At 42.9% G+C, this 27,250-nt stretch overlaps 1 long non-coding RNA gene across 1 annotated transcript in view; it reads right to left on the bottom strand.

Annotated features, from left to right (window-relative positions):
* Positions 1–17,894: 17,894 nt before the first annotated feature.
* LOC132873479 (uncharacterized) overlaps positions 17,895–27,250 on the bottom strand; it is a 9,480-nt gene continuing 124 nt past the window's right edge. The window contains exons 2-3 of the long non-coding RNA XR_009651571.1: positions 26,617–26,797; positions 17,895–18,103 (exon numbers count right to left, since the gene is read on the bottom strand). This is a non-coding gene — a long non-coding RNA (uncharacterized LOC132873479). The remainder of the gene's footprint in view (positions 18,104–26,616; positions 26,798–27,250) is intronic.

Genomic DNA, 27,250 nt, shown 5'->3' with positions numbered 1-27,250 from the left:
AGGTTGCGCAAGTCATCCAGTGTCTCATGTTGTCTGCCAGATTGCGGAAGAACTGACCTACATGTATTTGTGCAAGTCTGTTGTTCATATGCAGGGTAACACCCATGAAAGTGTTTTCTTCCACAGCTGCATTCCACATATGGGCCAGGAATGGAAACCATGGACTCAAAAACTCGAGTAACTTGAGTTAACAGCCTGTCTGCTTCTTGCAGTGTCATCTCTCTTTTTTGGAGTTGCCGAGAGAGGTCCCGAAGCTCTGTGAGCCCATCATACATCAGTCCAAGATTGCTGGCAAATGCTGCAGATGTGAGCATAATCATCAAGCCCTTTATATTTTGCCCTGTCTCTGAAATTTCTGCTCATGTAATTTGCTGCTTTTGAAAAGTGATCATGAAGGGCTCTGTAATTTTTCCATACAGCTCTGAAACTCCTTTCACTTGATGCCACCCATCGGATGGACAAAATACGTCCTATCATTAGTAGGTGCTGCCCAACTTCTTGTGCATACTGCCCTAACTCCCTCTGATTTTGGGGGAAGGCATGGTACAGCAAGTAGAGTTTATCAAAAAAGATCTGAAAATGATTGAGGCCAGACAGAAACTTCCTTCATGACATCACCTACTGCTACTGTAGTTTGAGACGATGGTTCAAGCAGTGCCACACAACAATGCCTGAGAATTTAATGCGTAGCTAGCTAGCAACACCCACTCTCTTCCCTAGCATTACTGATGCCCCATCACAATAAAACAAAACTAAACAATGATCTAAAAAATCCTCAGTAAAATGTCTTTCAAGGCATTCTATCAAAGTCTTAGTGATGGCATCTGCAGTTGTTCCATGCAACTCAATCAACTCCCAAAAAAAATGTTTCAGGGTTAGCATCCACTAATGTTGAATGCAGACATACAACTAGCACAGATTTGCCACTAATAGTGGTAGATTCATCAATCAAAACATGCAGTTTCCTGTTATTTTCTGTGATGTTTTTTTTTTGCCATTTTTTCCTTCATCAGATCTGCAATGTGATCAGTTATTACTTCACATGTTTTTCTGGAGTGCAAGACCCAGCCTACACTTAGCCCATTCAGCTGTTGCAAACTCGGATCAGCCTGCAAGTCCGCCAGTGGTCGGCTATGCTTGCCAATTTTATATGCTGTTCAAAAGACTCTGGCCGTGCTCTCGTCATCTGGTGCATGCATCACCTATACTTGCTTCTTAATTGCTTCATGCAAAGCACATTTCAGTATGTCAGCAGCCTTTTTAATGAGCAATTGATTCTTTGTGTTCTTTGACCTTTTTCCTGAGGCTTAGTTGTTGTTTGTAATTATCATGGCCGAAGTCCATCACCACACGCTCATCCCTTCAATTGATAGTTTCAGTCCTTGTCCACAGTGTACTCCCAAAGATTTAACTTCTCTGCAAATCCGGCATCCAAGCTTCTTTAACAATGAGCCAATCATTTGCCTTGCAGAAATAGTCAACCTGGTCCCTTGTCCAGCAGTCATGCGCACTGTACTCATGGGGCAAAGTGTCACTGCCGCCATGGTAGGTGGCAGCTGACAGGGAGGTTCAGTGTCGGTGCCACATCTAGTACCGATAGCCTCATTTGCACTGCAGCTAGCTACTAATGGTGCAATTACAGCAGCAGCAGCATTCAGAAAGGAAACCTCAACAGTTACTAAAGTTTCTTCCTGGTCCTCTCTCTTTTTTTTTTTTCTTTTGGTGTTTTTTTTTTTTAATCCATTTTAACAAGAACATTTTCAGCACTGTTTTCTCAGCATTAAGCTAGTTAGCTATGTGTTTACCCATAGATGCAGTCACGCAGGTGTTTAGTTGTGCATACCTAGACTCACCAGGAGGTGGCAGAATGCAATAAGAAGTAAGGGTAGTCATGTGGACAAAAATCAGAAGTGCTGGTACTCAGTACCGGTGAGTACTGGCCCATTTCAGGCATTGATTTTAGCGCGTCTACAAATTCATTGTTTGAGATGGGCTTATCACAATTATTTTTAAATTGATCTGAAATGGTAGGGATAAATTCTTTCATTTTGTTTAAAAATTCTTTACATTGTTCTGATTCAAATTTGGATTCATGCAGTTCTCTGTAGAAGGAGCTTATGTAATTTCCTATTTCTTTCGGTATTTAGGTTATTTATTTTTAATACTGACATATTGTTTCTTTTGCAGTTACGCTTTTCAAGTGGGGGAAAAAAAACCTGGAGTTTTTTCCCCCCACCATTTTCTGTCTTTCCCCAAGTCATACAAAGATCTTTGGCTGCACCGACATATAATTTATCTATTTCATTCCGTAACTGCATTAAAGGAACAGTCCACCGTACTTCCATAATGAAATATGCTCTTATCTGAATTGAGACGAGCTGCTCCGTACCTCTCTGAGCTTTGCGCGACCTCCCAGTCAGTCAGACGCAGTCAGACGCGCTGTCACTCCTGTTAGCAATGTAGCTAGGCTCAGCATGGCCAATGGTATTTTTTGGGGCTGTAGTTAGATGCAAGTCATGCTACATTTGTCCACTTTTCTTTACACGCGTGTAGCATGCAGCGTGCAGCGTGAACCTTCTATGGCCCAGCTGCCTTAGATGCGACCAAACACTTCCACGTTTTTCCTGTTTACATAGGTTTATATGACCAGTGATATGAAACAAGTTCAGTTACACAAATTGAAACGTAGCGATTTTCTATGCTATGGAAAGTCCGCACTATAATGACAGGCGTACTAACACCTTCTGCGCGCTTCGACAGCGCATTGATATGGAGCTCAGATATCGAAGCGCGCAGAAGGTGTTAGTACGCCTGTCATTATAGTGCGGACTTTCCATAGCATAGAAAATCGCTACGTTTCAATTTGTGTAACTGAACTTGTTTCATATCACTGGTCATATAAACCTATGTAAACAGGAAAAACGTGGAAGTGTTTGGTCGCATCTAAGGCAGCTGGGCCATAGAAGGTTCACGCTGCACGCTGCATGCTACACGCTACACGCGTGTAAAGAAAAGTGGACAAACGTAGCATGACTTGCTCTGGGCCATAGAACGGCGTTCACGTTGCACGCTGCACACTTCACGCGTGAAGCGAGAAATGAACATGCACACTTTTTTCTAGGCGTGAAGATGGAAATTCCAGTCAATGCATGCACGACCCCAAGGTCACCGCCGCGCCAGCCAATCAGAACGGGTCTAGGGAGATAAAATGGACGACTACCGAGAAAAGTTGAAGTTTAATGGCCCAGGGTCCGGTTCTTCACGTGAACGTGTAGCGTGCAGCATGCAGCGTGCAGCGTGAACCTTCTATGGCCCAGCTGCCTAACTACAGCCCCAAAAAATACCATTGGCCATGCTGAGCCTAGCTACATTGCTAACAGGAGTGACAGCGCGTCTGACTGCGTCTGACTGACTGGGAGGTCGCGCAAAGCTCGGAGAGGTACGGAGCAGCTCGTCTCAATTCAGATAAGAGCATATTTCATTATGGAAGTACGGTGGACTGTTCCTTTAAATTTGCCTGCTCAGTTTGACAGATTTTCCTTGTTCAACAAAGGTTTTAAATTATCCATAATTTCTCTTTCTTTTTTGTGGCTAGCTTTTTTGATATCGTTGCTGTGATTAAGGGCAACTTCTCTGATTTTAAATTTAAAGTTTCTGAATATTATTCATTTTTTTTTTGAAAATGTCTTGTGCCATTTAACTGAATCTTGAAAAGTTTTGTCTTTAAGCAAATTATTGTTTAGCTTCCAGCATCCTTGTAATTTCTTATTTTATTTGGAACCAGCTTAGTGTATTGAAATCATTTTATGATCAGATCAAACTGGGCCCTTTAAACTAAAACAAATTGTCCTGAAGTGTGAAGAAGTCACACTTCAATCAGTTTCCAGGTCAGTGTCCGAGGACCAGAGGCAATATTTTGTGTAAAGTCAAGTTTGGTCCAAATCGGATGAAGGTCTGATTTGTCAGAGTCTGCTGAGTCAGAGTGCACCCTAAGTCTGGTGTGTGTTTGAGCTGGGACCAGTCCAGGTGACTGGCACAATCCTATTACAAAGCAGAAGGTAAATCCAGCTGTTTCAGTAGAATCATAGATCTGAGTTCCTGGTAATCAACTGGATGGCTCGCCATCTACTGGAATCATTGGACTTCTTCTCCATGGGATTTTCTCACTCAACACAAGAAACCTGACTGAGGCCTGAGGAATGCAACTCAATTGGTGTGAAAACGGCACTCCTTGCGATCCGTGGCTCCTGCAGTGCAACTGCTTCACTGTTTTCTAACAGCTACTCAACTTTATAACTGTTATGACTTAGTTTTCACTCTTTTTTTAAACTTCGTTGCAAAGCTCAACGTGTAACACGGAGCAGTTACTTTCAGCTCAACATGACGATTCCGTCTCTCTCATCCCTCTCGTCTCTCTGTATTACAGCCTGTCCCCTCCCTCACACACACACTCACTCATTCTTAGACTTTAGTTAAGACAGGTAAGGGTGGGACTCATAGAAATGAGATATTTTAACTAAATTGTCACAACTGTAATGTCCAATAGCAGAAAATAAAACATTAACTTAAAACTTAAGTTGTTAATTCAAATATTTATAACTTTATTAGTTTCTAAATTAGTTTCCATTTTAACCCATTATTTTCAGCTGGGTTGCATTCAGATATATATTGCATGTAAGATATACAGGTTAACCACAAGTCTATTCTGGAATGTTACGTTTGTCTAGCATTACACCAAGTAAACTCTTTACAATCAGGGTTAAAGAAACGCCAAGCATCTGCTTCAGACAGTTTTTCACTTAGAAAACTGTGGCTTTAAAATGTAGATTTTGTGAAATTTTTACTGGGATTCTATCTGTCAAGTAATTGGGCACGTCATTAAAGTCCCCTCCAATAATCAAGTGTGCATTTTGTTGTTTTTCAGAATCAGAGTCAGAATCACTTTTATTGCCAGGTATGTGAACACACACAAGGAATTTGACTCCGGTTTCACTTAGCTCTCTTAGTACAAACAGATAAAAAGCGTAGACTAAAACAAAACAAAAAGCTATGTACATGTAGAAGGGTAAATATATGTATAGACAAGGATTTATTTTATTTTATTTTTTAAATCTTATGGTGCATAGTGCAATGATGACTTAGTAAATATAAATATACAGTGTGCATAGAATGACGGTATGAGTGTGCAGATATTTCACAGTTGATGTTACTGATATTTGAGTCCGGTTTTAGCTGTTCATCACAGAGACAGCTTGAGGGGGAAAAAACTGTTCTTGTGTCTGGTTGTTTTTGCATACAGTGTTCTGTAGCATCTCCCAGAGGGAAGAAGTTTAAACAATTTGTGACCAGGGTGTGATGGGTCTGCAGAGATGTTACCTGCCCGTTTCCTGACTCTGGACAGGTACAGGTCTTGGATGGAGGGCAGGCTGACACCAATAATTTTCTCTGCAGACCTTATTGTCCGTTGCAGTCTGTTCTTGTCCTGCTTGGTGACCGATCCAAATCAAACAGTGATAGAAGAGCAGAGAACAGACTGAATGATAGCAGAGTAGAATTGTGTCAGCAGCTCCTTAGACAGGTTGAGCTTCCTGAGCTGGCGCAGAAAGTACAACCTCTGCTGGGCCTTTTTGATGATGGTGACTGTGTTGGTCTCCCACTTCAGGTCCTGGGAGATTGTGGAGCCCAGAAAGCTGAAGGTTTCAACAGCAGTCACAGTGTTGATGGTGATGGGCGGCAGGGTGGGGGGGCTCCTCCTAAAGTCCACTGTCATCTCCACAGTTTTGAGCGTGCTCAGCTCCAGATTGTTCTGACTACACCAACAGACTAGCCATTCAACCTTCCGTCTGTATGCAGACTCGTCACTGTCTCGGATGAGGCCGATGACCGTTGTGTCGTCTGCAAATTTCAGGAGTTTAACAGACGGGTCTCTTGAGGTGCAGTCGTTGGTGTAAAGGGAGAATAGCAGTGGGGAGAGCACACACCCCTGGGGGGCGCTAGTGCTGATAGTCCGGGTGCTGGATGTGATGCTCCCCAGCCTCACCTGCTGTTTCCTGTCAGTCAGGAAATTTATAATCCACTGACAGGTGGAGGAGGGCACAATGAGCTGGGTGAGCTTGGTGTGGAGGATGTCTGGAACGATGGTGTTGAATGCCGAACTGAAGTCCACGAACAGGATCCTGGTGTACGTCCCTGCAGAGTCAAGGTGTTGCAGGATGTAGTGCAGTCCCATATTGATTGCATCATCCGCTGACCTGTTTGCCTGGTAGGCAAACTGCAGGGGGTCCAGCAGGGGGTCTGTGATGTCCTTCAGGTGTGACAACACCAGTTTCTCGAAGGACTTCATGACTACAGATGTGATGGCTACAGGCCTGTAGTCATTCAGTTCTGTGATGGTGGTTTTCTTGGGAACCGGGATTATTGTGGAGCGTTTGAAGCATGAGGGGATTTCACACAGCTCCAGGGATCTAGTGAAGATGGGGGCCAGCTGATCAGCACAGACCTTCAGACAGGAGGGTGACACACTGTCTGGGCCAGGTGCCTTCCTGATCTTCTGTCTGTGAAAAAGCTGACAAACATCCTCTTCACAGATCTTGAGTGCCTGTGTGGGGTCAGAGGCGAGAAGAGGCAGAATAGCAGGGGGTGTAAATGGGTCTTTAATGTCTGAGGGGGGGAGAGGTGTGAATGTGTCAAATCTGCAGTAGAACACATTCGACTTGTCAGCCATTTGATGGTTCATTGCAGTGTTGGGGGATGGTCTCCTGTAATTGGTGATGTTCTTCAGGCCTCTCCACACTGACGCCGGATCGTTGGCTGAAAGGCTGTTTTTGATCCTTTCAGCGTAGCTCCTCTTATGGCCCTTTTCCACTACCCTTTTTCAGCTCACTTCAGCTCGCTTCAGCTCACTTCAGCCTGACATGGCTCGCGTTTCGACTACCTCAGAACAGCATGACTCAGCTCGCTTCAGCCCTGCTCAGCCCCCAAAACTCGCACGGTTTTGGAGTAGGGCTGAAGCGAGCCGAGCCGAGTGGGGCTAGGGGCGTGAGGAGACACTCCCCTGTGCACTGATTGGTGAGGAGGAGTGTCCTCACATGCCCACACACGCCCCGCGAGCACGCTGGGATCTGTAAACACCGTAAACCCGGAAGAAGAAGAATTACAAATTACGAGAATTATGAAGCCTTATGCGCCTCGCCTCATCTATACGCTCTTGCCAGTATCTGTTGGCGTTGTCGGTGACAACAAGCCACAGCACCAAGACCAGCAACACTAACGACTCCATGTCCTCCATGTTTATTGTTTACTATCCGGGTCGTGAAACTACCGCTTAAAAGCTCACTGATGTCACTGTTTGCGCCGCCTAACGACATCACGTGACGTCCACCCACTTTCACTAACTCCACCCAATGTGTCCACCCACTTCCAGCCAGCACGGTTCAGCGCGGTTGTAGTCGAAATGCAACTCCAACAGCCCCACTCAGCTCGACTCAGCCCAACTCAGCACGGCACGGCTCAGCCTGACTCAGCCGCGTTAGTAGTGGGAAAGCGGCATTAGCTGCTTTCACCTCTTTTGTCAGTCAGTGCGTTTACATGCACATAGAGAAAATCGAATTTCTGCCGTTGCTCGACTGAAATCGAAGTTCTAAATGGCATGGAAACACCTTAGCTCGGCTGAAATTGAACCGAACTTGATTTCTCGTAATCGAGCTACACGACCTAGATTATGCGATTTTTGCCGAGCTACTTAGTGCATGTAAACCCTATCGAGCTACGTAGTCGAGCTACTTACTTCAGCACTGCCCCTTCCGGAAGTGACGAGTGACGAGACCACAAGCGGGAAACACAACAGCCTCTGTTGAAAAAAAAAAAACCAGACTCGGTCGGCATGACACTTCACCTTGTGTCTGGGCATGTACGCACTTGGGGGCGCCGCTAGGGGGAGAAGTTAGGACGATTCTAAGGGCCTAGCACTGACAGGGGGGCCTGTGAGGGATATTAATATTATTTTAATAGTATTGACTTGTGTAAGTTTTTGAAATAAAATATTTCATTTCATCTGTTAAAATATGCAAATTATACATGGTTATGATTTGCTATAACATTTTCCTTGAATTATTTATGATATTGTCATTTCACCCCTTCTCCCTTTTTACTAATGGTACAGTCTGATTCTGGGCGCGGGACACGTGAAATGTGTAGCTCCGTGTATGCGCAGAGCTATTAGCGCAGCTTAGAGCAGCTGTCAGTTTTTCTGTGTGTGCAACAGAAGTGTACATTCTAGAAGTTGTGAAGCAGGAGCAGGTCTGATGAATTATGAAGTCCGGATATCACACTGTGTGTGAAAAAAAAAAAAATCACCTTTTTTTTTATAGGTATCTTTATTGTATAATTAAGTCTAGATGTTTTGCCATTGTTCATGTGTGGATTTGTTGATATTGTTAAATATTTAACTTTAATATTTTGCACATTAGCTGTGGTCATAGATATCATTGCTATTGTTCATGTGTGGATTTATTACTGTTGCTAAGTATTTAACTTGAATATTTGAACATTTGCTGTGTTTTCTAATAAATGTGTGATGCCTAAAAGAAACCAAAAACACTTAGTGGATTTCTTGCAGTGCACTATGTAATTGTATCAAAAAATTAGTGTAGTTATTCATCAAGGCATACATTTGATCACATACAATAAGTCAATAAATGGAGGAAACAAAGGAATACATTTTGTAATCCTGATTATTGATGATGTTTGCTGGAGGGCTCTGGAGTATCCATAATGTGCATACAGAATGTTATAAGTCCATACTGATACAGTGATGCATGCAATTTCTCTCAACTCAAACATTTGGATTGAATGAACTCCATAGGTTACTGAGTGGCCTAATAATAGTTGCTCATAAAAGAAAAAAAAAAAAAATATATATATATATATATATATATATATATATATATATATATATATATATATATATATCATTTTTAAGGTAACAGTCTATTCAGTCTAATTAGTTGGTAAGTTATTAACATGTTAGCAGGCTAACAGTTAATATGTTCACCATTACAGATCAACTTCAACTTAGTGGCCATTTTATTAGGAACACTTCTGTTTGTACATACAAACTACAAACACTCTTCTTGTGAACACGGAACCGATAACTTTGTTTATATGCTTGAATAGCTCTTCTTCATGACGACAACTGGAAGTGTACCAACACGATGGGGCGTGTAGCGCCACCTGTGGCTCGGGTGCACAATGCACCTCACACAATAGCTCGATTTCCTTGCGTGCATGTAGGATTGGATTTCTCTGGCACCCCTGCTGGGACCCTTTGCTCGATTACCGACAGCAGCTCAATTTGGATGTGCATGTAAACGTACTGACTGTGTTTCTGGCCTGTTTGTACAGGACTCTGTCCCCACTTTTGTAGGCCTCCTTCTTGGCCTGGCAAAGCTGCCTGAGTTTTGCAGTGGACTAGGGTTTGTTGTTGTATGTGCGGAAGGTCTTGGTGGGCACACACATATCCTCACAAAAACTGATGTAAGATGTCACAGTATCAGTCAGTTCATGCAGGTCTGAAGCTGCGGCCTCAAAAACACTCCAATCAGTGCAGTCAAAGCAGGCTTGTAGTTCCACTTTGGCCTCATGGAACCATCTCCTCACCGTCTTGACTACAGGCTTAGCAGATTTCAGCTTCTGCCTGTAGGTCGGGATAAGATGAACAATGCAGTGATCAGATAGTCCCAAGGCTGCACGGGGGACAGAGTGGTATGAGTCCTTTAAAACAGTGTAACAATGGTCCAGAGTGTTAGTGTCCCTGGTGGGACACTTAATGTGCTGTTTATATTTTGGCAGTTCGTGGCTGAGGTTTGCTCTGTTAAAGTCCCCCAAAACAATGAGCAAAGAGTCCGGGTATTTTTTCTCCACGTTGTTTATCTGGTCAGCCAGGTGTTGCAACGCCTCAGTAACACAAGCCTGAGGAGGGATGTAGACTCCAACCAGAATAAATGAGGAAAACTCTCGTGGTGCATAAAACGGTTTGCAGTTTATGAATAATGTCTCCAGATGAGGACTGCATGATTTGTTTAGAACCGTGATATCAGCACACCAACCTTTGTTAATGTAAAAGCAGACTTCACCTCCCCTTGTTTTCCCCGTGAGCTCCGTTTCGCGGTCTGCTCGGTGCAGGTGAAATCCAGGCAGGTGGAGAGAAGTGTCCGGGATGTGCTCACCGAGCCAGGTTTTGGTGAAGCACAAGGCAGCAGGTCTGTTAATATCCGTGTTGATTGTGTTGAGGAGCAGAGCTGCTGCTCCTCCAACAAGTAGCTCTGGAAAACTTTCCAGATCGATGAAAACCAATGAAAAAACTTTACTGGTGGTTATTCCAATGTTTATGAGTTCTTCTCTGGAGTATGTGACCAGAGAAGAAGCGCAAAAAACACAACAAATACACAAAAATGTAGAAAGTACAAGAGAGTGAAGTACCGAGGCAACCGTCCGCGGCGCCATCTTGGAGAAAGTTTTAGCTTGTGCTTCTCCATTGTGACCATATATGCTACATAGTATGAAAAGATAATTATCCATCCACCATCTGTAGCCGCTTAACCTGTACAAGGTCACAGGCAAGCTGGAGCCTATCCCAGCTGACTATGGGCAAGAGGCAGGGTACGCCCTGGACAAGTCACTCGGTCATCGCAGGGCTGACACATAGAGACAAACAACCATTCACACTCACATTCACACCTACGGTCAATTTAGAGTCGCCAGTTAACCTAACCTGCATGTCTTTGGACTGTGGGGGAAACCGACACAGACAGAACATACTGTACAAATGCCACACAGAAAGGCCCTCATCAGCTACTTGGCTCGAACCCAGGACCTTTTTGCTCTGAGGCGACAGTGCTAACCACTACACCACCGTGCCACCAAAGAGATAATTCATCTCATCTCATTATCTCTAGCCGCTTATCCTTCTATAGGGTCGCAGGCAAGCTGGAGCCTATCCCAGCTGACTACGGGCGAAAGGCGGGGTACACCTTGGACAAGTCGCCAGGTCATCACAGGGCTGACACATAGACACAGACAACCATTCACACTCACATTCACACCTACGGTCAATTTAGAGTCACCAGTTAACCTAACCTGCATGTCTTTGGACTGTGGGGGAAACCGGAGCACCCGGAGGAAACCCACGCAGACATGGGGAGAACATGCAAACTCCACACAGAAAGGCCCTCATCAGCTACTTGGCTCGAACCCAGGACCTTTTTGCTCTGAGGCGACAGTGCTAACCACTACACCACCGTGCCACCAAAGAGATAATTATTTTGTTTAATTACAGCTATAATCCATCTACCCTCTCCAGAGCTGAAAGGCTGGATCACCTGTAAATCTGTTCAACAAAAGAGCAACATGTGATGCATGACAAAAATATGCTTGATCTCCCCACTGAGCTTTCTAAAAATTACTATCCTTGTCACACAAGCGCGTTTCTTGTAAAAAGATAATGTTGCCATTCATTTTATGAGTAAAGAGGAATATTGCTTTTCTTTTAATACTGTTTCTTAACCCCCTGACATTAAGTGAAATGATTTTCAGTGAGTTGAACTTAAAATCAGCCATAACGAAATAATGAAGAAAAAGAGAGTACAATGTCTGGAGAACAAAACGAAACAAACAAAAAATGCACCCAAATCATGAAACAGAGTAAGCTCGCTTATGCAAATATCTAAAAAAAATATGGAAGAACTTTTTTAGAGTTTTGGGCACTGGCAGTCAACCTGATTAACTACAACTGAGTTGCACAGTGACCAGTAGGTTAAATCAAACTTATTAACCAATTTAACAGACTTATTGGCCAACCTTTTATAAGTCCAACAATAAGCTGTTCATAAGTAGAATGAGAGAAAGGAATACAAAATCAATGGCTGCTTAAACAGTGTCCTTGATTACATCTGCTGTGATTCTTTTTCCATCGATGATCACATTAGGACTGCACCATGTCGTCTTTTCCCCTCAGTGCAACCTTTGTCAATAAGTGGCCAAAGTTTCTTCCATCGCTGTCTCTCTCAGTATGTTAGGTCCCCTGTGAGTCACAGCTTCTTCTCTTTCATCACCTTGGTGTTACATGAAGCTTTCCATATTTTCTGCCTGAAGGTATGCATGGAGAATTGGATTATCACCGGATGTGGGCTTCCGTCTTTCCTGTAACGTCTGATCCGATGTATCATGTCTATGAGGAGATCCAGCTTGTTTTCTTCATCTGGAGCCATTTGGCCAAAGATGTGAAAGATCTGCTCCCTTGTATCTTCAGCTGATTCATTGTTCATTTCAGAGAGGTTAAAAAGATTCAGATTCATAGTTGACTGTAATATTCTGCTTCTTCAATTTTCATGTCTTGCTCAGAGAGCCGCTGATTAACTGCATGTACTTTATCATTAATTGTCTTTATTAGGTGTTCTAACCCTTCAACATTTTCATTGATAACCCTAATATCCGCAGTGTTCTTGCTTATCTTCTGCTTGAGGGAAATAAATCTGCTTGCTAATTCTTGGATAGCTTTCAGTATGTCCTTATTGAACACTTCATTATCGTGATTGCTTGAAGACATTTTCTTGAGGTGAGGACTTGATATGGCTGTTTCAGGTAAGGGCGAGTACAAAGACAGCTGCCCCATCGTCAAAATCCATCAGAATGTTTCCTTTTTTGTCCTTTCTTTGCTTTGTCATTTTGATGTCCATGTTGGCATTAAGTGAGTTAACTTGCAAGTTACATTACAGGCATTTAGCAGAAGCTCTTATCCAGACTGATGTACAACATACCCAGAACAGTTTGGGGAGAAGTTGGGGGTTAGGTGCCTTGCTTAAGGGTACTTTGGCCATTCCTGGGTCCAGGGAATTGAAGCGGTGACCTTTTGGTCCCAAAGCTACTTTTCTAACCATTAAGCCATGGCCTTTGCTGGTCATGTTAGCAGGCTTGTTAGCAGGCTTGTTAGCAGGCTGGTCAGCTTAAATTGGTTTCTCTTGCCTAACTTCGTATTCCTTTCAAAACAATGGTATTATTGGACTAGTCTCTTTACCATTACATTACATGGCATTTAGTGGATGCTCTTATCCAGAGTGATATATAACAAGAAGTGCAAAAGTCAGTGTGGCAATGTTTTAAGGTGGGTGGAGCACAGAAGCACGGCAGGCCAGAACCGAGTTCTCAAAAAAACCCTTTTTATTCTAGCTTTTCAGCTTTCACTCTCCCAGTCGCGCACACACACACAAGCGTTCTGGTTCGGGAAAGAGCTCCCTTCCTCTGCTCTCCCTCTCCTCGGTGCGGACGCTTGACCACGCCCCTGCTGCCACATACCCCCACCGACCGACTCAGACCAGGGAGCCGTCCGGCCTGCAACTGACTCCCTCCCCCTTGACGGGAGAGGAAATCCGCCATGACCATCTGCGCCCCCGGCCTGTGGACCACCTCGAACTTAAACGGCTGGAGTGCCAGATACCAACGGGTGATCCGCGCGTTGGCATCATTCATGTGGTGAAGCCACTGCAGGGGCGTGTGGTCCGAACAGAGGGTGAAATGGGCGCCCCAGCAGAGGGTGAGGACCGCCCATTTGATGGCGAGGCATTCCTTTTCTATGGTGCTGTACCTGCCCTCACGCACTGATAGCTTTCGGCTGATGTACAGCACTGGACGGTCCTCCCCCTCCACCTCCTGGGACAGAACGGCCCCCAGCCCTCTGTCAGACGTGTCCGTTTGTAAAACAAAGGGGAAAGAAAAGTCAGGGGAGTGTAACAGTGGCCCCCCACACAGTGCAGCCTTTACCTCAGAGAAAGCCCACTGGCATTGCTCTGTCCACTGGACTGGATCTGGTGCCCCCTTTTTAGTGAGATCTGTCAGCGGGCTGGTGACATCCGAATACTTAGGTATAAGCCTACGATACTAGCCAGCCAGCCCCAGGAACTGTCTCACCCCCTTTTTGGTCTTGCACCTCGGGCAGGCCGCAATCACTGCTGTCTTATTGATTTGGGGACGCACCTGCCCATTGCCCAAGTGGAAGCCCAGATACCGTACTTCCACCCGCCCAATCGCACACTTCTTTGGGTTGGCTGTGAGACCCACTTGCCTCAGTGGCCTAAGGACGGCCCTTAGGTGTTCTACTGTAGCAGCCATTGAATTTTTCCCGTTCCAGCCGCACGCCATGCGACTGCCGTGCAGTTCCTAGCTGAAAGCCAGGGGGCTGCCATGCAGGGCTCAGACCCCCTCCCTCTTCTATTTTAATTCTAAACACGCCCATTCATTCGATTCCACGGTGTCGCCATTAGATGGCGCTTCTCTCATAAAAAAAAAACATTACTTGAAATGTAGTGTGAAGCTGTTGTACTGCACTTTATTCTGTTTTTTTTATGATCTTATGGATTAAAAACATTGAGATGATGAACCATCTGAAAGTCTTTTTTGGGGGGGTACATCTTACCTTTTCCGAATAAGTAATGGTTACTAAGTGATATTAATTACCTTTGATTAGTAATTATCAGGTATTACCTACTAGCAAACGAGATAATTTTACCCAATTTATTTAAGTATTTCATAGCTTTTTATTTGTTATTTTATACTCAATATATGGAATGAAATCTACCCCAAACAAGTCAATGCAAATTGTTACCTCAGATTTATTGGGTAAATTCTATACCGTAGGTTACTTTTTTCAGTGTGCACTGTAAGAAGTGATTTTGGAGAGTGGTAAATATAATCTAAGCAAACCAGATAAAATTTACTCGATTATTGCAGTCAGCCAAGGAATATTTAGGAATTATTGCAGTCAGCCAGGGAACTCTCGGACTGCCATCTTCCTCTCTCCGGCTGTTACGGTAGTTTAGTGAGCTACGGTATACCGTAAAACAGGTTCATTACTTGAAATGTTGTGTGAAGCTGTTGTACTGCACTTTATTTTGTGTTTTTTGATCATTTGGTGCATCATTGCTGCATATAAACAAGGCGGTTCAGTTATTTGTTGTATAAATGCACCTGGACTGCAGATTTGGTCAGTCCAGAAACAACATTTGAAGCTGTTAGTTAGTGAGTTATAAAACAGGTTCATTACTTGAAATGTTGTGTGAAGCTGTTGTACTGCACTTTATTCTGTTTTTTTTTTTTTTTTTTTTTGATGATTTTATGGATTAAAAACATTGAGAAGATGAACCATCTGAAAGTCTTTTTTTTTGGGGGGGGTACATCTTACCTTCTCCGAATAAGTAATGGTTACTAAGTGATATTAATTATCTTTGATTGATTAGTAATTACCAGGTATTACCTACTAGCAAACAAGAGATAATTTTACCCAATTTCAATGAGAAAGTAACTGTTGAATTGATACATATAAATGTGAGGTAAATTTTGCCCAATTTAAGTATTTCGTAGCTTTTTATTTCAGTTATTTTATACTCAATATATGGAATTAAATCTACCCCAAACAAGTCAATGCAAATTGTTACCTCAGATTTATTGGGTAAATTCTATACGGTAGGTTACGTTTTTCAGTGCAGGAGCAGGCGAAACTGCAGGTCTTGGTAGTCTGGTGGTTACTGCACATGTCTTGTACCGGTAACTCCTGAAACATGGTTCGATTCTTGCCTTGGATGTTGCCCTGGACTGTAGGATGACACACAATTCTGAACAAACTCCTGCCCGATGTCTGAAATTGCTGCAAATTTGTCCGTTTGTATGCTCCTTGTGGGTGTTGTAGGTGCATTTGGGTAATTGAGTGATCTCATTAAATCTAACAATTTTTGGTTCCCAGAACGTTCCTGGAACACGAGCCTTTGGTTCCAGTTTGGTTCTGGCTACGTTCCCTGAAAGTCATTTTTGGTTCTGTTTAGGTTGTCACTTGGTTGGCAGAAAAGTTTAATTTTGGTTCCCAGAACGTTACTCATGTGGTTCCCATTTGGTTCCCTCACCGTTTTCACACCGTCCCTTGATATCCTTGTTCATGTTATGTTTGTTCCCTCAACGTTTCCATATCGTTCCCATAACCTTGTTGGTTACATGTTTGGTTCCCTAGGCGTGCTCCTGATGTTCCCCCAACCTTGTTTATTATGTGTTGGTTCCCACAAGGTTCCATATTTCTGTAGTATGTAATTCATTGTAAAAGTTTTGGTTGCATGACAACTATTTACTTCAGAACATATAAGCAGTGATGAATGACCAGGAAAATGTTGCAGGACTAGAAAGTTTAATAGAAAAAATATCAAGAATACAACATTGGTAAGGACATCAGCAACACAGTGCAACATTATTATACATTATAAAACATCTGACAACTATAGACAATTATGAAAACTATTTCTTAATAAAATACAATAAAGGCAAAAAATAAGAAAAATTTTAGAAATGCCAAAAACAGGTGTGTGTGCATAGAAGTTGGTGTACGTCTTCAATCTTGAGGACCAGCTGACCTAAAAAGAATAAGAAACAAAACGTTTAACGCCAACTTAGTGCCAACGTTTCATTTAATTATTGTGAATATTCAGCGATTGATAAAAGACTTAAGTTTAATTTACCGTCTGTGTGGTGCAAACTTCAGTGCATGCCCAATGCACTCCTCAATATCAGCTACCTTCTTGCCAGGGAAGTTCTGCATGCAGGCCTCTACAAATAGAAGTAAAAAAAAGTTACACATTTAAATCTCAGTCAAACTTGGCATAACACTGATTTGAAAAATATATGAACACTTACCCGTTATAATTTTGCAAAGGGTTAAGTTCTGGAAAGGCTTTTTTGCTCTCCTCCCCCTCAGGCTGTACTGCGACAGAACATTGTTGGTAGCCACCTGGCGTAGAATGCGACGAATGGCTGCCCCCGGATTCGCCCCTCCCAGGCTTTCAAGGAAACGTTTCTACAAAAAAACAAAAACAAGAAAAACATAAGTATACAATGAAAATGAATTTGGAGAGCTTATGTGGTCTACTTTCATTAGCCAAATCAATACATTACCAATGACAATATATTTCATATATAATTATGTCCAATTAATTACCATTTGGTTCCTTCTTTCTGGTTGAGCCAGACTCCTGTCTAGCTCCTCCACTGTGCTGCATAGGCCCAACAGCACATCTTCCTGCAGAGGAGGCTGAGACGGGTTCGAGACCACGGCAGCCTTCAACGTCTCTGACCTCCTCTCCATAGCCTCAATCCTCCTTTTCATAGCCTCCATCCTCCTCTCCATAGCCTCCATTCTCCTAGTCATTCGCCCCATGTGCTCTTCCATGGCTAGGTACATTTGTGATAGAATTCATTTTAGTTTTTGAACATAATATACTTGTCATATGTGAAAATGTGTGTATATAGTACTTACTTCTTTTTGTGTCATCCGTCGTCCTCAATAGGAGCCCCCTTTTGTTCCTACAGGACTACAGGTAGAATTGAGATGAAATTCATTTTAGTTTTATACCCAATACACTTTTCCTGTGTGAACATCAACAAGTGTGTATGAATTACTTACGCCTTATTACGGCAGCCATGCCTGAAGCCCCCTCCTCTTCACCATGGGTCATTCCTGAAGTTTTTGAAAAGAAAATTGTTAGTGTTTGCTTTCTTGGTTAAGAACTTGTAATCAGATAGTAAATATAAAATTCAAAGCAAATGTACCCTCAACTGGGTCGTATGATGTTTGTTCCTCAATGTACGACTCTTCCAATGTCCGACGGCTGGGTGCTGGACTGACATGGGTTGAGGGACTGCTGCTGTCCTGCCCCGAGCTGCTGACCGAACTTGTTGGCTCTGCCATGAACTTAGGCTGTTCTTCAATCTCCGCCGGTTGTATCTCTGGCATGTGTTGAGGTCCATGATGTTGTTGCTCTGCTTCTTGCAGAGCCTGGCCTGTCCTTGCTGCATCTTGCGCAGCCTGCTCTTCCCTGCTTGCTGCATCTCGCACAGCCTGCTCTTCCCTGCTTGCTGCATCTCCTGCATCCAGTTGGGCACACACCAGTGCTCGCACATTCAACACCTCTCGCCGCGCCCTCTTCCATTCCTTTGTGTAGGTCTGTCTGGCCAACCTCTTTGAACTCATTGGCTGCAATGCAATACCATGCAATACAATGCAAACAATGTGTACCTGTTGCAATGAAAAGCGGGGAAAATTTAAATACAACATTACAACAACATAAATTTAAGCACAGTGTTTCAGTTTACAACCATACTTGCACTTGACAAAAATACACACAGGATTAAAACTGGGGATGAGGTAAGAATATGTGTGACAAACATGACAGTAGCATTGCATTCAATCGAGCAGGAAAGCAAAACAAATGTGTAACAAAAGAATGGTCTGTTGCAGAATATATATATATATATATATATATATATATATATATATATATATATATATATATATATATATACAACCCCGATTCCAAAAAAGTTGGGACAAAGTACAAATTGTAAATAAAAACGGAATGCAATAATTTACAAATCTCAAAAACTGATATTGTATTCACAATAGAACATAGACAACATATCAAATGTCGAAAGTGAGACATTTTGAAATTTCATGCCAAATATTGGCTCATTTGAAATTTCATGACAGCAACACATCTCAAAAAAGTTGGGGCAGGGGCAATAAGAGGCTGGAAAAGTTAAAGGTACAAAAAAGGAACAGCTGGAGGACCAAATTGCAACTCATTAGGTCAATTGGCAATAGGTCATTAACATGACTGGGTATAAAAAGAGCATCTTGGAGTGGCAGCGGCTCTCAGAAGTAAAGCTGGGAAGAGGATCACCAATCCCCCTAATTCTGTGCCGACAAATAGTGGAGCAACATCAGAAAGGAGTTCGACAGTGTAAAATTGCAAAGAGTTTGAACATATCATCATCGACAGTGCATATCATCATCAAAAGATTCAGAGAATCTGGAAGAATCTCTGTGCATAAGGGTCAAGGCCGGAAAACCATACTGGGTACCTGTGATCTTCGGGCCCTTAGATGGCACTGCATCACATACAGGCATGCTTCTGTATTGGAAATCACAAAATGGGCTCAGGAATATTTCCAGAGAACATTATCTGTGAACACAATTCACCGTGCCATCCGCCGTTGCCAGCTAAAACTCTATAATTCAAAGAAGAAGCCGTATCTAAACATGATCCAAAAGCGCAGACGTCTTCTCTGGGCCAAGGCTCATTTAAAATGGACTGTGTCGAAGTGGAAAACTGTTCTGTGGTCAGACGAATCAAAATTTGAAGTTCTTTATGGACATCAGGGACGCCGTGTCATTTGGACTAAAGAGGAGAAGGACGACCCAAGTTGTTATCAGCGCTCAGTTCAGAAGCCTGCATCTCTGATGGTATGGGGTTGCATTAGTGCGTGTGGCATGGGCAGCTTACACATCTGGAAAGACACTATCAATGCTGAAAGGTATATCCAGGTTCTAGAGCAACATATGCTCCCATCCAGACGACGTCTCTTTCAGGGAAGACCTTGCATTTTCCAACATGACAATGCCAAACCACATACTGCATCAATTACAGCATCATGGCTGCGTAGAAGAAGGGTCCGGGTACTGAACTGGCCAGCCTGCAGTCCAGATCTTTCACCCATAGAAAACATTTGGCGCATCATAAAACGGAAGATACGACAAAAAAGACCTAAGACAGTTGAGCAACTAGAATCCTACATTAGACAAGAATGGGTTAACATTCCTATCTCTAAACTTGAGCAACTTGTCTCCTCAGTCCCCAGACGTTTACAGACTGTTGTAAAGAGAAAAGGGGATGTCTCACAGTGGTAAACATGGCCTTGTCCCAACTTTTTTGAGATGTGTTGTTGTCATGAAATTTAAAATCACCTCATTTTTCTCTTTAAATGACACATTTTCTCAGTTTAAACATTTGATATGTCATCTATGTTCTATTCTGAATAAAATATGGAATTTTGAAACTTCCACATCATTGCATTCCATTTTTATTTACAATTTGTACTTTGTCCCAACTTTTTTGGAATTGGGGTTGTGTGTGTATGTATGTATATATATATATAATATTCTGCAATTACTTGTTGGCAACTTGTGCCTGCGGCTGGGACTACAATGGATGCATTAAGTCAAAGACTTAACTATAATCAATGGAATTAGCTTTTATAGTAGCTATTATAGTATTATTACTATAATCATGGCCGTAACTAACATTGAGGACACCAAGGTCATGTCCTCTGTATTTTTTTTTCAGAAATTTAAAATTGGTCTATGCTGAATTCGAGCAGTGATCAATGTAAAACGCAGCGTCCACATCCACATGTCATCTGTATTTCCCCCCAATAAAATTCACATTTGTCTAATGTCATCTGAAATCTCTCAGCCTCTGTCTCTATCGTTGCCGTATCTAACGCAGCGTCACGCGACGTAGCCTATACTAGTGTCGGCCGGGGAAGTTGGGTTTTGGATAAAACAGGCAGGGTGTAGTCTACGCTCTATCACATATGCCTACCTAACCTAACATAGGCTAATAGTAGGGCTGCACAATTAATCGAATTTAATCGAAAATCACGATTTTGGCTGCCACGATTAAATTAAATGAAAATCGCGATTTATTTCCATTTTAAAATGCGAGCTCTGCTGCATATCTGATCAAGCACTTTTTGACCAGTACTCCGCCAAACCATTAGGGGGCGAACCGACGCATGTAAGGTTTCATTACTCCGCCTAAATAAGCAAGCAAGCCAAGTGCGCAGAGCTTCAGTGCAGCGGTATCTTCAAGGGGTGATAGCGTGAGAGTAGGTAACAGATTGAGGTGAGAGAGAAAAGCTAACTATGTCGGAACAACAGACTATTTAGCACTGGAGGCAATGTTGTGACCTGCCTTCACTCATGTTTAAAGCCAGAGCATGTTGATAAGCTGGTCTTTCTAGCTAAAAACTTGTAGGCCTCAGCAATGTTTCCTCTAATTTTTCATGTGCCTGAGCATATGTGCCAAGTCCCTGAGCACCTGCCTTGTACCATTGTGAGCAACTTCAGACATACACGCGGGCCAACTGTATAATAATCTTACCATACCGTATCTGTACAGTACCATACAGCAAACCCATTACCCATCACTTTTGTGTGTTGAGGCAAATATCACTCCAATAGCAATAATACCTTCCTATAAAGTGTCCCTGACTCCCTGCAGCACCAATGGAAATAATTTGGGATGCTGTGAGTGTGAGCATTGCAATGTCCTGTGCAGTGCATGAGGTCAGCTGGATGATGCCCCCGAACACAGTTTTATAACTGACGTCGTTTTCCTCCCTGTATTTAATGTACAGGATCAGCATTTTGTGCACCGTTATGTCTGTGCTTTCGTCTACGATCAGGGTATGCCAGGGGGCATTTTTAACACTGCACATAATTTCCGTCTGCACGATTTCGTTGATTGACTTCACAAATTCAAATGCATAATTTTTGCTTCGCCAGCTTTCTGGGATACTCGCATACTTCGCCATGTGATCATGGATTTGTTGAGTTGCCAACATTGACGCATTCATTTTAACGGCGAGAAGAATGTTGTCGATAAGAATTTTGACTTGCTCACGGTCGGACTTCTTCTTCAGTGACTTCATTCCTCCTCTCTCGATCTTTCGCGCTCTCCTGCAGTAGTGCACCAATTCCCATTCCCATCCGTAGCCTCCGTACAATCCCAACAGCATTCAAATGACTTTTCTGCTGAATGTGGCGCTTGAGATAGTCCAACTTCCATTCAGTCCATACTTTTCCCTCCAAAAACTCGCATGTTATTTTGGCTTCGCAGCACGTCTTGCAGAGCAGCCCTTTCTCACTCGAAAACGAAAAAATGTCCCCAAGTTTTACATCCTGTCCGTCCGTGCGCACATACTCCGACAGCCATTCCAGTTTAAAAGCTTCACATTTCTTTTTTATTCTCGCTTGATGCGTGGACGTACCCGGTCGTTTCGCCATTGCTGCATTTACCTCAGCTTCACACTCCGAACTCAAACGGCAAGCACTAGCAACAGAATCATAACATGATGGCACGTAACAGTTCCGGTGGACGTGCCATACGTAAGCTACAACGTCACAAACATTTTATTTTACTAATAGTAATAACACACAAAATAATGAAAAATATTTTTATTGTGTATTATTGTCTATAACTGTGTCTGGCCATCAGTTTTTTAATATTGACTAAAAAAAAATTAGGAGTGCCAGGAAAGCAGGTAAAGCTAACAAGCTAACCCATTCAGAATTCTCTGCGCTGGCATAGGGTTGCTCTGCGCGGAGAGCGTGGGAGCACTGCACGATTGCGCAGGCGCGCAGCTTAGGTGGTGTTTACATTAGACCGTATCCGTCTCGTTTTCGTCGCGGATGCACTGTCCGTTCACATTAAAATGCCGGGAAACGACTCCACAGGCGGAACAACTTGAATCCGCCAGGGCCCACGTATTCAACCCAGTTCGTATCTGATCCGGTGCTGTGTAAACATTGAGATACGAGGAAACGCAGTGCTGAGCTCTAGCTGACGTCGTCATTGGACAACGTCACTGTGACATCCACCTTCCTGATTCGCTGGCGTTGTTCATGCCACGTTGGTCATGTGATGCGACTGCTGAAAAATGGTGCGGACTTCACTTCCTGCTATTGTTTCCGCCTTGTATCACCTTTTTGTTTTTCATTAAAGAGTATAAAAGTATGAATATAATGCTTTGCTTTGTCATTCTTAATGTTGTTCATGGTAAGATGCAAATACTGCCCATTGTGTAGTTATGATTGTCTTTAGGCTTGCCATCCTTCCACTTGCAAGTGGTGAGTGACTTGCGCATGCCCGATATGCACTGGGATCACAAACACAGCGGCTCAGTCCCGAATCACTGCTCGTGCGCTTCACTCGCGCGCTCTGTGAGCTGCGCAGGGCTGGAGTGTGCACCCTCCAGAGGGCACTCGCTGTTCAGGGCAGAGTGATTTGGAGCGCAGCCGCTGAGGAGGAAGCGCTGAGCCGCACTGACACATTTCAAATTACGTGCCGTCTAATTAGTCATGTGATTAGCATATCCGTGTATTGGCGTTGCTGTGTGCACGTGAATCGTTTTAAAAACGTTAATCTGATGATCCGCTGATACGGTCTAATGTAAACCCCACCTTAGAGGGGACATAGGGCCTCAGTATAATGCTATGTAATTGTTGCAATTGAGTTTTCAGTTCCATCATCCTTTGGTAATTTCTTGGATAAATTTCATTTATTTGTCATTTGGAAATCAGAATTTCTCTTTTAAATTTCATTCTGCACTGAAAGCTGTTCATATTGTTTGTTTGAATATAGTGAAATAAAATTTAAGTGATTTCCCTAACATCAAGAATAATCGTGATTAATAATCGTGATTACAATTTTGATCAAGATAATCGTGATTATCATTTTTTCCATAATCGTGCAGCCCTAGCTAATAGTCACATCGCATTATAGAGCTTTACCTGAGTGCAAAATGAAAACGTTGCAACAACAAACTAAATTAAAGCCGCAAGCGGCCTCGACGGGCCCTCGCGCCAGCGGCCAAGGGGGGCGGGGGCATGCGTCCCCGCGAAATACCTTCCACAGCTTCTTCGGCAAGAGACATTACTCCCACAATGGCGACAAAGCACAGAATTGGACACATGGCAACAATAGGGTCTCGCACTGTACGGTGCTCGGGGGGCGCTATAGAGGCCCTGAGGCCCGCCTGGATCTGGGCTTCTGGTTCTCAGTAGCGGTGGCAGTCTAAGAAAAAGGAGCCAAATTTCGTGCGTTGTCGACCATGGCAAGCGCCCCAATAAGGGTCTTGTAAAGAGTTTGCTTGCCAAGTTTGACAAATCAGAAGCTGCAATATCATTTTTGCCATAACCAGCACCCCCAGGGGCGAAAGTGCACAAAATTTGGCGTATGTGTCAGGTGAGCTATGAAGAGTTTGCGTATGAAGTTTGATGACAATTGAGTAAATAGAAGATGAGATATAGATTTTTGAAGAATAAATTTTTTGGTTTTTCCCATGTCAGTAGGTGGCGCTATGCTGTACATGAGCGATTATGAGTTGGAAAAATAAGTGTCTACAACAGCAACGTACTATCACAAGGTAGTGGTGTGAAGGAAAAGCATTATGGAATTATTTACCAAAAACCCGTTTTGGAGCAATTGCGTCGGCCAAAAACAGCGCGCCCCATGGACAAAAATTCCCAAAATGTGGTATGCATGACAGGGGAGGTAGAAAGAGGGTGGCTGTGGAGTTTGACCAAATTTGAGGAAAGATTGGATTTTTTGCCCAAAAATAGCGCCCCCAGTGGCGAAAGTGCACAAAATTTGGCGTATATGTCAGGTGAGCTATGAAGAGTTTGCGTATGAAGTTTGATGACAATTGAGTAAATAGAAGATGAGATATAGATTTTTGAAGAATAAATTTTTTGGTTTTTCCCATGTCAGTAGGTGGCGCTATGCTGTACATGAGCGATTATGAGTTGGAAAAATAAGTGTCTACAACAGCAACGTACTATGACAAGGTAGTGGTGTGAAGGAAAAGCATTATGGAATTATTTACCAAAAACCCGTTTTGGAGCAATTGCGTCGGCCAAAAACAGCGCCCCCCATGGACGAAAAGTCCCAAAATGTGGTATACATGACATGGGAGGTAGGAAGAGGGTGGCCGTGAAGTTTGACCAAATTTGAGGAAAGATTGGATTTTTTGCCCAAAAATAGCGCCCCCAGTGGCGAAATATCACAGAAAGTGGGTAACATGTCAGAAGCCCAATGAGTGATTTGCGTGTGAAGTATGAGCAGTTTTGAGCAATCAGAAGATTTGTTATGAATTTTTAAGCATGTAAAATTGTGCATCGAAAATTGATTGACGTATAACTTCTGAACGGTTTATCCTACGTGAAACGTATTTAGTAACTTTTGTCAGCCATGTCTGTAGATGATGTGTATCAATTTTGGTGACATTCCTATGAACGGTCTAGGAGGAGTTGCGCCGTCTTCGTGGCCATGCATTTCGCACAAAAGTGAAATTACCTCACTTCCTGTTGGGCGTGGCTAATGCATTGGCATTACATTTTTGTCCGGCTTAGTGAGATACATATGCGTACCAAATGGCATGCCACTACTACAAAGTACACGGCACCCAGGCACCTTAATGCGGGAGGCCAAAATCACAACGACTTAGGGGGCGCTATAGAGGCCCTGAGCCCCGGCCAAGTTTGGGCTTTTGGTTCTGAGTAGCGGTGCCAATTCTTGGAACTGGTGCCAAATTTGGTGCGTTTTCGCCCATGGCAAGCGCCCCGAAAATGGCCCAACAGCGGAGAAAAATAAAGAAGAAGAAGGAGACGGAAGAATAAAAAATAATAGTGAACTCTTACAAGAACAATAGGGCCTTCGCCCTATAGGGCTCGGGCCCTAATTAAGGTTCGGACAGCCAACAGAAGAGCAGGGAAAGAGAAGGAGGGAAGGTGAGAAAATATTGTCAGTGCAGTGGCAGACCGTTCAGCGGTGTCATGCCAACTTTCCAAGGGGAAACGTTTCATTGTCATTGCCTATTATATTTTAGTTAGCATTTTGAGAAACATTCAAAACTACGTTGTCACAGGCAGCCCTGTGCAGGGCTGAGTAAATGGGCTTGTTTGAGTAACTCTCTCTTTCTCTCTCACTCACACAGACACACACACAAATAATACACTCTCACACACTCTCTCTAATACATAGTCTTCACACACAACTAATAGCCCTACATTCTAATGTAATTTAAGATAATGAAATGTAAATAATGCCAATACTTCAGGTAGCTGAGCAATACACTCAGTTCAGTTTTGACTTTTATGTCAGACAAAACTCCACAGTTATGATAGCACAGTTTTAGAATTGTTAAAGTAAATGTGTTATGAGCCAAACTTACATTACAGGCAATGGTCTCTGTTTCAGAGAATGCATGCAAATGGATCTCAATTCAAGACAGCCAGATAGACTGATGCCTTTACATTACTGCTCAGAATGTCTCTACACATACAGACACCCACAAATAACACACAAACTCTGTCTCTCTCTCACACACACACACACACACACACACACACTATTATTATAAGGTGTAATACTAAAGCTTACAATTCAGCAGTTCACACCCTTTCTGTCATGTGTATGCTGCAATGTAAATAATGGCAATACTTTAGGTAACTGGTACTTTAGGTATGTATACGCAGTTCAAGAGTTCACTACCTTTCTACTTTTATGTCAGATAAAACACCACAGTTATGGTGCCACAGTTGTAGAATTGTTAAAATAAATGTGTCTACCACCAAATCTATCCTTGGTTTGTTATTTATTTAAGTCGTGCCGGGGGGGGGGGGGGGGGGGGGGGGCCTTCGGTGCTGTCAGCCATGCTTGACCTCGGTATTTGAAAAATCCTGGTTACGGCCCTGACTATAATATTAAAGTCTTAACTATAATCAATGGAATTAGCTACACCAGAAAAGGCAGCACAGAGAACATTATAAAAATAGCCCATTATTTTTCAACTTCATGTATTTTGACTCAACTTGACTAAGCGTAGCGCACCACATCCAGTGAAGCTCCAGCCTGAGACAGTGTATATAAACTAGCCTTTATAGAACCACAATAAAATGAATCTTACCTTTTCAAGAGTGAATCCCAGTCGTGTAGTCAAGTAGAATCCAAAGCTTTGTTGTCAAAGTAGAAGCTGTCGAAGCAAAAGGTGCTCTCTGCGTCCGAAGGTAGCAGCAATTGATTCTGTTCATTGCGATCAGCCCAATTATCCATGTCTTCACAGCCACACCCCCACCACGTCAGGCAACCTGGTGGCCAATCAGCAGTCTATGTTCATTTCAAACTGAGGAGGGCAGTCGTTGCGATACAAACGTTTAGATAGTAAAATGTTAACAAATGACTTCCATAGAACCCTCTCATGATATAAAACTACCACATTCTAAAAATACATTTCTATTTTCTACCCACATAGCCTACCGCATAAAGTTTGCAACAACAACTATTTATTCTAGTAAATATAGAGGTAGATATCCCTTATGCGAAAACAATACATTTTTTTTTCTTGCGGCAGGACGGCAGTGTTTCCTGTCCACGAAATTGCCTTCTGCATTAAAGTACAGAGCCGTTGCAGTATGCCGTTTATTATTATCCAAACTATAGCATTTACTGCACTAACACTGTAGTAATTCTGTTCTGCACTACAGCATTACTCTAGTAATAACAATTCACTGTAGTGCAGAGTATGATTCTTTCCATAAAGT

This window comes from Neoarius graeffei, chromosome 25 (assembly GCF_027579695.1).
Source record: "Neoarius graeffei isolate fNeoGra1 chromosome 25, fNeoGra1.pri, whole genome shotgun sequence".
In the NCBI taxonomy this organism is placed as follows: Eukaryota; Metazoa; Chordata; class Actinopteri; order Siluriformes; family Ariidae; genus Neoarius; species Neoarius graeffei.
The sequence above is the reverse complement of the archived record's forward strand: the minus strand, read 5'-3'. Positions and strand labels throughout refer to the sequence as shown.